The sequence below is a fragment of the Xenopus laevis genome, chromosome 3S (assembly GCF_017654675.1).
Source record: "Xenopus laevis strain J_2021 chromosome 3S, Xenopus_laevis_v10.1, whole genome shotgun sequence".
In the NCBI taxonomy this organism is placed as follows: domain Eukaryota; kingdom Metazoa; phylum Chordata; class Amphibia; order Anura; family Pipidae; genus Xenopus; species Xenopus laevis.
In genome coordinates this window covers 16,440,601-16,455,820 of record NC_054376.1, presented here as the reverse complement: position 1 = coordinate 16,455,820, position 15,220 = coordinate 16,440,601, and the positions used below count along the sequence as shown (strand labels likewise).

Here is a 15,220-nt window from a genome sequence, read left to right as displayed (position 1 = left end):
TGGTTTATAAACAGGATGGTTGATAAGACAGAAAGAGCTGTAATTGCTGTAATGTCCCCCATATAGCCAGCTTTATTCTCCCTAAACTCAAGCATGAATGGAAGAGGAAGGGTAGCATTTAAAGAACGTCTTCTCTGTTGTGGCCAAAATGGCTTTTAGGTAGATTGGGTGCAGGGATTATTTATGCCCTGAATGATCCGGAAAAAAAACATGAATACCTCGATAACCTCTAAAAAAATTTCATAGGGGGAAAAAAACCCAAAGTTTTTTGTGGTTTTTACACTTAATAAATCTAGAATTTTTAGAACTTTTAAGAAATATAGGAAAACCACAAATTTTTCATAGTTTGTGGAAACAAATTGCAATTCAATTGTTAGTAAATGGGCCCATAATCTTGGCACGGGAAAATGCAGTAAAATCATATAGAACATTGGTTATGTGGCTGGCATAACTGCAGTGGAATCGCTATTTAAAATACAAATTGGTTTCTTGACGTGGGATACTGTTTATACTCTGTGTATATGTTTTGCTTTTCACAGATGACTTAAGTAAACTTTGTCTTAAAATATGCAAGGTAAATTGAAAGAAAATTATTTTTTTTTGACATGGAATAAACTGTGTTGGCACAATATGGATTTTGTGCACACAATTTTGTACTTACAAAATAAAGTCCACACAAAAAAATTATTTTGTTTTTGTAATTAATTTTGCAAACAAAGTCACCGAATGTTTGATGTCTGGCAAGTTGTCAAGAATTGCTTTGTATCCACAAATGCATTTTGGGCTGAAATTTTATTTCTTATTTTTGGTTATGTATAATATGGAGCTGCAGAATACTAAATAAAAAGTATGCCATTAAGCATGCTTTTTTACCCATTATGCACTGATCTTTCTCAGAATTAAGCTGGCCATAGACGCAAAGATCTGATCGTACGAATCGAGGATTCGTACGATATTCGGACCGTGTGTGGAGAGTCCCGACATTTTTCGTACGGCGGAGATCGGTCGTTTGGTCGATCGGACAGGTTAGAAAATTTCTGTCGGCTGCCGATAATATCTCTGCGTGTACGATTTTCAGTGGGAGACTGTCACTAGCTTTGGTTGGACATAGATATCGTACGATTGCTGTCAGGGGCAGAACATTGCTGATCTGTTCTTTAACTAATCTGACTGGTAAGACTTTGATCTGAATGGTTAGTGGCGGGTCGGGAGATGGGAAAGTCCGATCGTACGATGATGAGCCAACAAAAAGGACTTTCCTGTAGGTAAACCAAACAAAAAACATGGAAATACTGCTGGCTCAAGGCAGTTTCATTTCCAGTAGGGATGCACCAAATCCACTTTTTTGGATTCAGCCGAACCCCCAAATCCTTCACGAAAGATTCGCCCGAATACCGAACCAAATCCGAACCCTAATGTGCATATGCAAATTAGGGGTGGGAAGGGGTACAAACTTGGTACAAACTTGCACCTGTAATCATATGAACCTATAATTTGATGAAGTACCCTAGAATAGTACTTTTTTTATTTCTGTTGACTAGAAACATGGATTGCTTACACACAATTGGCAATTGAATCTAAGATTTAAAGCAGATCACTAGGTAGAAAAGCCAAGAATAGCCTTACTGGCAGATGTTTTTACTCTGTAGATTGGTTTATGACTAGATTCTGGCTACTTAAAGCTGAGGCTGGAATTGACTCAAGCTTGCACAATAAAATATTAACAGTCCATTACACAACTTCATATACCAAAGAAAATATACATTTATAAATATGTAATGTAATTCCAAATATAGTGCATATCTGTTATCAGATGGCCACTATCAGGAATCAAAAGCTTCATACTAGTATAGGACCTGTTATCCAGAATGTTTGGGGCCTGGGGTTTTCCAGATAAGGGATCTCTCTGTAGTTTAGAAAGTCTACTAAAAATAATGTGAAACATTAAACAAACCCAAGAGGATTATTTTTTGACTCAACCTTGCACAATAAAATCTTAAGAGTCCATTACACAACTTCATATACCAAAGAAAATATACATTTATAAATATGTAATGTAATTCTAAATATAGTGCATATCTGTTATCGGATGGCCACCATCAGGAATCACAAGCTTCATACTAGTATAGGACCTGTTATCCAGAATGTTTGGGACCTGGTGTTTTCCAGATAAGATCTTTCTGTAGTTTGGAAAGTCTACTAAAAATAATGTGAGACATTAAACAAACCCAAGAGGATTATTTTTTGACTCAACCTTGCACAATAAAATCTTAAGAGTCCATTACACAACTTCATATACCAAAGAAAATATACATTTATAAATATGTAATGTAATTCTAAATATAGTGCATATCTGTTATTGGATGGCCACCATCAGGAATCACAAGCTTCATACTAGTATAGGACCTGTTATCCAGAATGTTTGGGACCTGGTGTTTTCCAGATACGATCTTTCTGTAGTTTGGAAAGTCTACTAAAAATAATGTGAGACATTAAACAAACCCAAGAGGATTTTTTTTCCTTTCAATAAGGATTAATTATATCTTTGTTGGAATCAAGAACCCGGTTGCTTTATTATTAAAAAATAATTGATTTAAAAAAAAAGGAATTTTTTTTTTTTTAAAGTGAATTATTTCATTATAATGGAGTCTATAGGAGATGACCTTCTTGTAATTCAGAGCTTTCTGGATAATGGTTTTACAGATAGTAATCCCATATATGTACAAAGTTAGCAGGGCCTGTTGGTCACCTTGGCCCCTGGGCTGAGGAGCCTGTCAACAAGTAAAATGGCGCTCTAATGCTAAAAATACTTTTGGACACATGGCCAAGCCCATGATCTGGCCCAGTCATGATCACAATACTAAAACTCCACCAATGATCTACCAAACACCTCCAACAAGCCAAGTGCCACTTTAACAACTCTTCAGCCCACTTTACATCCCTGGTCTGACATCTCAGCTCTCTTCCACAGTACCTTAGAGGTCAATGAACACTTCCCTTGCCATTTATAAGACCTGTGAGTGTAGCTCCTCATCTATTTTGAGGCTAACTCCTGGTCTGGCTGGACAGTCTCCTCTATAATGTAAGTTGCTCAGTCCTGCCTGATGATAAGTTGTGCCACAGCTTGATGCTGCCACCATCATACTTCCTTGTAGTATTGGGGAAAGAGGAAAGAGGCTTATATTCAGGAGATCTTGACAAATACAGCTAAGTTGACGCGTATGGGACAAAAAAAAAAATAAGCCATTCATTTAAAAGACTCACATGAAAGTGCTTTGGTGTTTGCCAAAAATCATTGTCCCATTTACAATGTGAAAAATTTTTTTTTTGATAAAATGAACCTAAAATGTTGCTCACTTTTTAAAGCAATAAATGAGATACAAATCTCACATTTCTACAGCAGGGACATGGCAACTTGCTAAAACAGTAAGAATTGACGATGCACAGGGAAATGACTTGGAAAAGAACATACTTGAGAAATTAATTTACGTGGGATTTACTTTTGCATCTGCACGTGTTTCACATATCAATATTTTTCCACTTATAAAGACTCAAGGAAGGAATTATGAAGTCTGCAATTAATATAACAAAAATGACAAAGCAATCTACGCAAATAGAAATGTAAATGTTACCGTTCTCTAAATCATTTCACTATAGCAACAGAATGATATACAGTGTCAATCCACTGTCCAGATCTATCCATAACTGTCCTTACTTTGGAAACATGTAATTCTGAGATGAGTGTTTTGGTCTGTTACTATCTTATGAAATTCACTTTTCTCTTACATGAAATTACATTATATAGAGAAGAACCAGCTGTTTGCCAAATCTGTCTTAGTAGAGACGGTGGATGGAGTAAAGGCAGCTGCCAGAGCCAGGCAAAGGAGAGTTGAGAAAGGAGTAGGACAGGAACTTGTCAAATGTAAGTTAACAAATTTACAACTTTCTACATTAGGGTGGGGTGTCAAATTTTTTTCCCAAAATGGACCCTTACCTGTTATAGTTTTAGTTACTTTGTATGGCAACTTATACAGTGTCAAATACAGCAAAATATTCACACACTCCATGGCATGATACGCTAATGAAAGAGAGTGCCAAGGAGTAGATTAATATTTTGGCTGTATTTAATAATGTTTTACTCTATTGTTGTGCATACCACCGTATGGCCCCTCTTCTATATTTCCATTCCTGTGGATGATGGCCTTCACAATCGGAACTGCAGAAGGTGATCTATATTCATATATACATGTCCAACTGATGGATTGACTGATATCCATGGCATAAAGATATTGGTCTGGATGGGGAGCAAGTCCTGTGGCTGTTAATTGTGGGGCTTAGGAGGACAGGAGGCCTGACAAGGATGGGCAGTGGGGGAGGGTGCCCTAGGTGACCAAAAAAGTGTGCTCATTTTAGGGTTGTGGGTCCCCTGAAGTTTGAAAGGTTTATACTAGCACACCCTCCTTTCCAAACAGCTATACAAAAAGAGTGACCGGCACAACAGGGTATGATGACTACTGAAGGGGCATGCCCCCGAAATGTTGTATCGCATTGAATAAACTGGCAGGGGTAATGTTACCCCTGCATACAGATACCCTGTTACTCAGATACCCAGATACTCTTTTTGTATAGCCCAGTAGTTGTGCACTTCAGTTTAGCACTAGTTGGATGTTGCTGCAGCTGTTGTAGAACTGCACTGGATTTCGAAAAACTGCTCTTTCCCTCCAGAGCCCATCACAGTGACTTAGCAGTGGAGGGATGGAGGAAGTGTCTTCTGAATGGAAAAGTTTCCTGCTAAGGTTAACTACAGTATACCTCAGAAAAAAAGGTATCTTCCTCAAAATTATAGCACAAAAGATAACTGTAGTAAATTGCCGACCCCAGCCTGATTGACCTTGCTTGAACTCCACTTGAACCAACCACTGCCTGTCTGACCCTGCTTGTACTCTGCCTGTACCGACCCTGGCCTGCCTGCCTGAACAGTTGCTTTCCTCTGTAACGACCGTGCCTGCCCAGAACTCTTGCTTTGCTCCTCTCTTATTAAGACCTGGTGGCATCTGAGTAGGTGAAGGCTCCTCCCAATGCCAGAGCTGTCTGCTACAGGTGGAAGCAGAGCCGTGACCAGGGAGCTTAGCACCTGTTCTGGATTTAGGGAGTTGATTGTGACACTCTCCTTCCCTTCTTCCGCCTCCCTCCTCCCCTCCCTCCTGTAATCTCCCCCAGAGCTATGAGTGAGCAGGCAGGAAGTGATGTCACACCAAGCTAATGTGCCAGCTGCTATCCTAAACAAACAGAGGTATGGTAAAGCATTCTACAGAATAAATATAACATTCTATCTTGCACTATTGTGGCTAATCTATTGGCAATAAACTGCCTTGGTAGCTTTCTTTCTCCTTTAAAGCCCACTGGCCTGACTGCACTGACATTTTAGGGTTAACATAAAAACAGAGCTGAAATAACTTAATATTTCACATGTACAAGTGACATATTGAACTAATTCTAACCTGCTTTCCTTGTTTTAATGCACTCTGAGTGGTTAATGTAATTCTTCTGTATATTGTGTAATGGCATTGTGTAAGTGACAATGAGCAGTATGAGTATGTGTAGAATGAGTTGTATAACACTGGTTGGAATCAGCGTTATCTTTAGGAGCAGTGTGCATATAAAATAAACAGGAAGCACCAAACAATCTAGGTACTTCTTGCATCTCTGGCCTCAAGTCCACACGGAACCTGTACTGTGCTTTGCGCCAAGCATTTCTTGTTAACACCCGCCACAAGCTGCTAATGTATTTTTTTTATCAGAAAAGTTACAGATGTAGCCTGTAATATTGCAATGTTTGATGGGATGTGAAAGGCTTTTTGTTCTGCTGTGGATCTGCAAATAATGGCTAAAACCAAGCCAAGGGAATGTATAATCAGGCGTGTCCTCACATGTCATATGCTGCAAAAGCAGGCTATGCTAGCGGTACATTTTGTATCCCAATTCTTCCTTTTTCAGTCACACAACTACTTCTTCATGTATCAACCTAAACCAGCCCAAAAGCAATTGCTACATTTTCCAACCGACTCTCCACCGAGAACCATGCGATCAGTGTCGGACTGGCCCATTTGGCCTATTTCATGGCCATTCAGTATTTCTATGAGAACAAATAGGCTAAATAGATGGACTAATAGATTATAGTATTATAGTATGTAAAGGAAAGAGACTAGGAATAGAGGTTGAGTGAGAGGAGGAAGAATAATAGTACCGAGAGTGGGCCACTGATCTAAGGTTTTTGTTGGGCCACTGGTCTGAGGTTTTTGGGTGGGCCCCTGGTGTCCCAATCTAACACTGGATGTGATCCTGAAAATGACATCACAAAAAAAACGGAAGTGATATCTATGAGGACTGTAGGAAGTCCAAACAGCCCACATCCTGTCCATCTACCCTCACCCATGCAGACAGGAAACAGGGATTTTCTGACCAGATCCCCATTGCTTTGTGGGGAATCTGTGGTTTCCCAACCTGATGCAGGATTCTAGACCAGGGTTGCTGTCAGGAATCCTGGAGCCCCATATGCCTGCTTGAACAAGTTCCTGATCTGCCCAATCCAGATCCTGTCCATCAAATTTTGGCTCAAATTTCTACTTAAGGGGTGGCCCTTAAGTAGAAACCTGCCTCTGGGTTAATAACAGGGCTCCTGTCATATTGCTTTTCATATTTTGAGGTCTCTACATTACACATAGCAGAAGACCCATAGTTTTCATATTTATGGGAGTTTTTGAATTCTTTCAAATCACAAATTTAAATTCACAACCCATTTTAAATTTATTATTACCGGCAGTTTGCAAAACTGGCTTTTAGACACATATAACATAAGTTTGCAGTGGCTGCTGATGTGTCAGTCATGCGCTCTCATATTTTGGGGTCTCCGCACTCCATATAGTTTGGGTAATCATGTCTATGTGCGCTATTAAAGTAGTCAGAAGCCCGGCAGCTTTCAAATGTATTGTATTTTTTCTTCCTAACCAAGAATATTTGAGAAATAAGCTAATGTAAATGGCAACTTTTAAGTAATTTTTAGGATATTTAGTGAAACTAAATCACTAGTGATGGTTTGCAATTGAGTAATGTAGAGTAAAAATATATAATGGCCTATTTTAAAAATATAGACTCCAAATACATATTGTGGGGTTATTTTAGAATATTTTGCAGAGTGCCAGCTAAGAAATTCCAGATTTTTTTACACCAGTAGTATGCCTGCATTTACAAAATTAGGTTGTGTGGGTATTTATTGAGGATTTGCAGGCGTTTTGTCCTAAAATCTTAATTATTTGTCATGTGTTGATTTGAAAATCCATGTTGTACTACATTGATCTCCAAAACACTATGGGGCAAATTCACTAAGATTCGTAGTTGCGCCAGCGTCTGCTTCGCCGTACTTCGCCAGCGCTACGCAAATTCACTAAAATCCGAAGTTGTGCTCAGGGGAAGCATAAGGTTGCGACGTTGCACTATTATTATTATTATTATTATGCACTAGCGTTAATTCGCCAAGCAAAGCGAAGTTATGCTAGCGATGCTTAATGTGCATACGGCGCCAAATTGAAGTTACAATGGAGGTATATGTAGCATCACTGCACAAGCCTGGGAAACCTTCAAAACCTTCGAACTTTTTCAGCCTATCACCCATAAAAAAAGTAAAAACGCCAGCCTGTTCTGAGGTGGCGAAGGAAGTCTGGTGTAAAAGGTAACGTTCAGAAAAATGCGCGCGTCAGTGAATTTGCGTAGTTACATCCGTAACATGCGCAAATTTGCCAGGCGTAAGGGTGGGAAGTAACACTAGCGAATTCACGCCAGTGTCCGTTAGTGAATCAGCGAATTAACGAAAATGCGCTACGCTAGCGAATTAACGCTAGGGTTAGGCGCTTCGTCCTTTAGTGAAGTTGCCTATATATATATTATTTATTTGGTGTAAGGACACTTGGGGGGGTTATTTAATAAAGTCCAAATGTCAAAAATTTGAAAAATGTTAGTTTTTTTTTTCTATAAAATCCAAATTTTTAATCGGAAAAACTCAAATGTTTTAGGATTTATTATGCCCCTAGGATGGAAAAAGTCAGAATCCGAAAATCCGTCATCTCAGACCTGCCGAGGTTGTATATAAGTCAATGGAAGAAGTCCCAAAGATATCCTGATCTGTGCTGGGTTTGGTGCATTAACCCAAAGATTTTGTGGTTTTCAGGCAAAAATCCAGGTGGGAAATCAGCAAATTTCGTACAATTCGGATTTTTCATGATTTTTCTGGGTTTTTGCCCGCCCAGGATTTTTTTGTGAAAATGTATTGATAAATAAGGGGAAATGACCCATGCAGATTTGGTCAGAGTATATTTCAGAAAACAATGAAATAAATTCGAATTTTGATAAATAACCCCCCTGTTGAATATGGCTTTTTAAAAATTTGAGTTTTGTATGCATATAAAAAGAATGATTCTCTAAACGATGACAATAATGTGTTGTTGCAGAAGTGAAATCACACACAGCAAGAAAGCACAGATAAAGCAGAACAGCTACAAGAAGATTATCCATTTGCTCAAATATGGATGTTATGTATTCACTGTTTAGTTTTACATTTCCTGGCCAGTGATAGATTCTCTTGGCATTTATGCTTATGAGTTTGAATTGACTTTTTTTTTGGCTGAGGCATTGTCCATAAACTACAAGACAAGTAAAAATAGAAGCCTTGATAAAAGTCTCCTAATTGCAACTTCTACCCCCTCCAATTTCGGTTTCAAATCCTTAAAAGTGGACAAATGCCAAAAAACTATTGTTACCCTTAAAAATGTATACCTTTATTGGAGCACTCCATAGTTCATTTCTGGTCAGTGCCTATGCTATAAATGAACAGTGGGTGATTCCTAACAGACCTTCCCATCAAAAACAAAGAGGAGGGAGGTTAGCCAATTATAGCTCTGCCTTCACACAGGGAAAGGTAAACTGATGTTCCCTATCTGGTCCACCTGGATGCTTGCTGCCTGCCCAGCAAATTACTAGGTCAAAACAAAAGTTAAGGCATGCTGGAAGCTGTAGTTCTAAACCACATATCTGAGGTTAAGGCATGCTGGAAGCTGTAGTTCTAAACCACATATCTGAGTTCCTTAAGTAACACTTCAGTCTAACAAATAAGAAAATTCTCCTGTAGCATCGCTAGTTAATTTTGGAGACCTTAGTGGTGCAGAATAGTCAATTTTAGGTAATGTTTATAACCTCTTTAAATATTTGTACATCACTAAACCAACCTGTCTGATGTTTGGCTGCAGTGTAAGAATCTTTAATTCGGTTTGAGTTTTTCACTTTGCAAATCTAGTGGATGCCATGCGGAGAATGTAAGAAAGGTTTCCATACCCTTCAAGGTTAGGTGTAAATTGCAACTGAGAGCAATGTTTGTTTATCCCTTTGCATTCTCTGGGGCAAATTCACTAAGCAGCGAAAATGCGCTAGCGACGGCTTCGCCACACTTTGCTGCATTTCGCCAGGCGAAGTTTCACCAGGGTGGTGCTAATTCACTAAAATCTGAAGTTCGCTCACTCAGGCGAACGGTTGCGAAGTTGCGATAGCATTTATTCGTCAAGCAAAGCGAAGTTACGCTAGCGATGCCTAATTTGCATATGGCGCCAAGTTAAAGTACAATGGACGGACATGTAGCAGCAAATACATTACACTACACAAGGCTGAGAAAGCTTCATAAAATAAAATAAAGTTGTTATTTTGCCCTATACATGAGCCCAGTGTATAGTTTATGTGCCATATGTTAGGAAATGTAGGGGGGAAGGAGGGTACCCACAAAAAAATTTACAATCTTTTTCAGCCTATCACCCTTTAAAAAGGAAAAGACCCCAGCGTTTTTTGTGACTTAGAAAAAATGTAAACTTTTTTTGAAGCAATCCCTATCTACTCTATTGCACTTCACCTGGTCTGAGGTGGTGAAGGCAAGTCTGAGGTAAAAAAAAAATGCATAGAATTAATAATGGATGGAGGGCACACCAAAATTTTCAAAAAGTGATAAGAGGTGCAGAAACAAATGTTACCCCTACTGCAGGTAACCTGTATCAATATTAAGGGGCAGATTTACAAAGCTCGAGTGAAGGATTCGAATTAAAAAAACTTCGAATTTCGAAGTGTTTTTTGGGCTACTTCGACCATCGAATGGGCTTCTTCGACCTTCGACTACTACTTCGACTTCGAATCGAACGATTCGAACTAAAAATCGTTCGACTATTAGACCATTCGATAGTCGAAGTACTGTCTCTTTAAGAAAAACTTCGACCCCCTACTTCGGCAGCTAAAAGCTACCGAAGTCAATGTTAGCCTATGGGGAAGGTCCCCATAGGCTTGCCTGTGATTTTTTGATCGAAGGATATTCCTTCGATCGTTGTATTAAAATCCTTCAAATCTTTCGATTCGAAGGATTTAATCTTTCGATCGAACGAATAATCCTTCGATCGTTCGATCGCAGGATTTGCGCTAAATCGTTCGACTTCGATATTCGAAGTCGAACGATTTTAGTTCCTGGTCGAATATCGAGGGTTAATTAACCCTCGATATTCGACCCTTCTTAAATCTGCCCCCAAATGTCTGTATGTTCGCACACTCAACACAAAAATGCAATTTAGAGAAAGAGTGGTTTGAAAAAATAGTTTTTACTTTACTTTTATGCAGGAAAAAGCATTTTACATAGATAACACCATACAAGGCAAAATTTATACAATATTAAAAAATCGTATGGAATATAACCCACTCATTAGTAATACATAGCAAGCAAGGAACAAGCAAGGAGCGGATACACCTACCAGGAAAATGAGAATGGCCCCAACGTTTCGGCACCAAGGCCTTTGTCAAGGGGATTCTGATGTTTACCAGGTTTAATGGAGGTATATATACCCTAATCAATTACTATCTGGGCGCTTCGTTAACGCGCGTCCTACACTTCCGGGTATGTGACGTCACTTCCGCCTACGTCACTTCCGCCGACATATCGTCTGACTTGGTGACGCGGCGCTATATTCTCATTGATACAATCCGCATTCAAACAGGAATCATAAACCGCCACTGGCATTTATTGCAGATGGATCGGAAATTGGAACCATGGGTAGCCGAACCACCAATGATGGCGTACAAAAGAGCAACTAATTTGAGGGATCAATTGGTCCATGCACTAAGTGAACCCCAGAAGAAACAAGGTACCTGGTTGAGTAACACCAAAGGAATGTTTAGGTGTGGGCATTGTGTCACCTGCAACTTTGTGATCCGAACAGATAAATTTTATCACCCGATGACTGGCAGAAGCTTTGAAGTAATGGACTACATTAATTGTCAATCAGACCATGTTGTATATATGGTAAAGTGCCCGTGTGGCAAAGTGTATATAGGTGAGACCACCAGATCCCTAAGTATCAGAATTGGGGAGCATAGAAGTGATGTGAGACTTGGGAAAATTGCGTCTCCCTTGGCGAGACACTTCATGGAAGCGCACCACCAAGTGAACCAACTGAGATTCATGGGGATTGAGAGAGTGAAAATGCCAAATCGGGGTGGCAATAGAGAAACATTACTCAAACAGCGGGAATTGAAGTGGATATATAAGTTGCAGGCCCTTTCTCCCAATGGTCTTAATGAGGACAGGGAGCTATCTCTATTCTTTTGATACTAATTAGACACAATAATCTTTTGAATGACCTCAGCCTGTTGTGAAATGAGTTTGTGTTTTGTTTTGTCTGATGTTTTTAAATGAGTTTTTAATTTTTTCTTTATGTTACTATTTTTGCAGATCCTATGGGACAATATTGATGGAAGTTATTTTATACATACACAGATGTTAATCTCTAGAAATATGGCATGGTGATTTTTAACTATATGAACAATATGGGCACTGTCACTTTAAGTATATTATATTTATATTTATTTATATAAATATTTTGATGTTGTTATTTATATTTTGTATTCACTAAGATATTCTTGAACATGGCCATCATATGAGTTATGAGGTAGAATTTGGTATGATACTACACATGATGTTGAGCACGTTGTCACTTTAAACTATACATATGATGGGTCTATGTATTATAGCATATTATTAATTGTAGACTATTTTTTCGCTTAAATGTATGGTTATTAGATATATCATGGGATAAGAAATGATAGGGAAACGTCACATGACTCTGTGTATATATCTTTAATATTGGTCATATGATTTTTAATTGCACATTGTTTGTGATTTAATATTGCACTATAGCACCTTTTTGAGCCATATAAGACATATGCTTATGAAATATATCGAACGATATTGTCCAGGATCCGTTGATTTTCTGGGTCGCTACATTAAGGTATCTGTTGGGCTGATGTAAACAATAGCGCTACATGCGGCAGGTATTGCCTAGCAACGAGATAAACAGATACACGTGCTTCCTGTTTGAATGCGGGTTGTATCAATGAGAATATAGCGCCGCGTCACCAAGTCAGACGATATGTCGGCGGAAGTGACGTAGGCGGAAGTGACGTCACATACCCGGAAGTGTAGGACGCACGTTAACGAAGCGCCCAGATAGTAATTGATTAGGGTATATATACCTCCATTAACCCTGGTAAACATCAGAATCCCCTTGACAAAGGCCTTGGTGCCGAAACGTTGGGGCCATTCTCATTTTCCTGGTAGGTGTATCCGCTCCTTGCTTGTTCCTTGCTTGCTATGTATTACTAATGAGTGGGTTATATTCCATACGATTTTTTAATATTGTATAAATTTTGCCTTGTATGGTGTTATCTATGTAAAATGCTTTTTCCTGCATAAAAGTAAAGTAAAAACTATTTTTTCAAACCACTCTTTCTCTAAATTGCATTTTTGTGTTGAGTGTGCGAACATACAGACATTTAGTAAAAAAAAATGCGCAAGTTAGTGAATTAGCATAGTTACATTGTCCCTTCGCCATAGCGCAACTTCGTCCGGTGTAAGGGTGCAAAGTAGCTCTAGAGTAGGTCCACTTCGTTAGCGAATTTACGCCAGCGCCCGTTAGTAAATCAGCGAAGTAACGAAATGACGTCACACTGGCGAATTTGCGCTAGCGTTAGGCACTTCGCGCTTTAGTGAATTTGCCCTTCTGACTCTCCAAAAAATTTTTTAATGTAAACTAAAACATATTTTCCTTTATTAGGTAAAAAAAAAAGTGTGCTGTCAAAATAGTTTTAATTTTTTTTTACTAAAAAACAGATCTTTCAAAGACTTGTTTGGAGTGGTTAAAGGAGTAAATTGAATAAGGGGCCATGGAGTAAAGGGGCCATCATTAAGAAGTGATGTGCTGCATTTTAATAAGAACAAAAGGTGGTACTGTAGGCATACACACTCACACACACACTTTTTTTCACAGGGGATTGTATATGAATTTCTGCCACATTAATGTAATAGCTATAGCAAATCAGTCTCCATGTAATTAACTGAGCTCTCTGGTGCCCTTAGCGTTGGCAGTTGCGGGCTGATTTGGCATTTGCCATCCATTGCAAGGAAGATCTATGCCCTCAGATGGATTTTATGCTAAAGCCATTTATTTTTATCGCACAAACTAGCTATTAGAAGGGTTGTCTTGAGCTTTGATGCTATGATAGAGGCAAACATGACACCCATACAGCCAGACATGCCCATTCAGATGAATCAGTAGATAACAAAATAAAGGTAACATTGTCATTAGATTTTACATTCAGTACATAAACAGCATTTTTTTAAGAAAAACTGTGATAATGCAGTTATATTCAATCCCTGTCTAGAAGAGTTTACAATCTGTTTCCCTATAAGACAGAGCAAGATGCTGCCTAGCTCAAATACAGGTAAATATCCTTCCCTATCTTTTTTAAAGCACAAACATTTGTCTGGAAATAAAATGTTTCTTTTTTGTTTTTCATTGGCAAGGCAAGAATCTGCAAGCAATTCAGGTTCCTAATTCAGTTTGTGAGCGTCGTGCTTCCCATTCTATGCATTTAATGAATTTTTATGCCCTATGATGCTTATCTCCAAAGCACCAAACTAAAAAGAATAGTGTAGTGAACATGTTCACAAAACAAATCCATAAATTACTATAACAGTTTCCTCAATGTGGCTGTAGTGTGGTCTGAATGCTGTGTTACTGTGGTTGGGTAAGACATAAAAGAGAAATGTGTACCTTAAATCTACCAAAAAATAATTTAAACATTAACCCAATAGGAATGTTTTGTCTCCAATAAGGATTAATTATATTATGTTACATATATATACCAGGTTATGAAGTGATTTGCATTTGTGATTTCCTGGAGTGCTTGCAATAATTGAACTCAAGCAATGAGTTAGGTGCTTATAGCCCATAGGCATCAGATTCTATACAGGTGACTCCCTAAAGAGCACGAGTCACCTGCTTTCTGGCTGAGGACATGTGTAAATTGCAAAGTACCCAAAAAGTGCATCTTACCTCAAGTTTATACTGCCATCATGCACAGGGAATTTGTTTCTTGTCTCTCTTTTCCTTGTTTCATAAGTCACAACAAGTGGTGTCTGCTTAAATGAAGGCAAAATTCTGAAGGAAAGATGTTTCAGGAGTTGCCCCTGGGGTTTACATGGTGTCCTGTGAGTTCCGCAGCACAGAATACTTTGGGAGAAGTGTAAGGCACAGCAGCTGGTTATATGTGTGACTGCGGAGTTAGAGAGTGATTGGAGCTGAAGAGGGAGGTGGATTCATTCCTGGTGCTGTCTGTACGCTCTGTGACCACACCAAAGGCTTTATCCTCAGTGGAATACACTGAAATGCTTATCTGCCTCATCCTCCTCTAGGGCTGCATATGCTGACAGGTACCAACCAGAACAACAGAGCAGGGAATAAATCCCCGCAGCCAATGCTTAAGCTGCATTCCACACACAGTTAGGAGCAGGGAAAACCAAGCTTAATACCATTGTAAATAAACAATGGGAATATGTATCACTAGTGTGCTTTGTTTTCATATTTTAGGGCCTGGAATCTGATTCTGGTAAATTAAAAATCTAGTAAAATCAGCATGCAACATATACCTTTGTTTACATAGCACTGGCAATTCAGTCAGCAATTTATAATTTTTGCACTGTATCTACTCCTAATAAGAAAACACTGATTTGGAATAAATTTTTAAAAAAGACACAACTACTTTAGGTTCACCTTTTCGTCACCCAAGCAGGGAATCTGCTGGCTGT

At 38.8% G+C, this 15,220-nt stretch overlaps 1 protein-coding gene across 1 annotated transcript in view; it reads right to left on the bottom strand.

The window, feature by feature from the left end:
* LOC108712452 (neuropeptide Y receptor type 2) overlaps positions 1–14,812 on the bottom strand; it is a 41,723-nt gene extending 26,911 nt beyond the window's left edge. Inside the window, exon 1 of the mRNA XM_018254661.2 lies at positions 14,469–14,812. The gene's annotated coding sequence lies outside the window, so the exon portion shown is untranslated. The remainder of the gene's footprint in view (positions 1–14,468) is intronic.
* Positions 14,813–15,220: the final 408 nt, after the last annotated feature.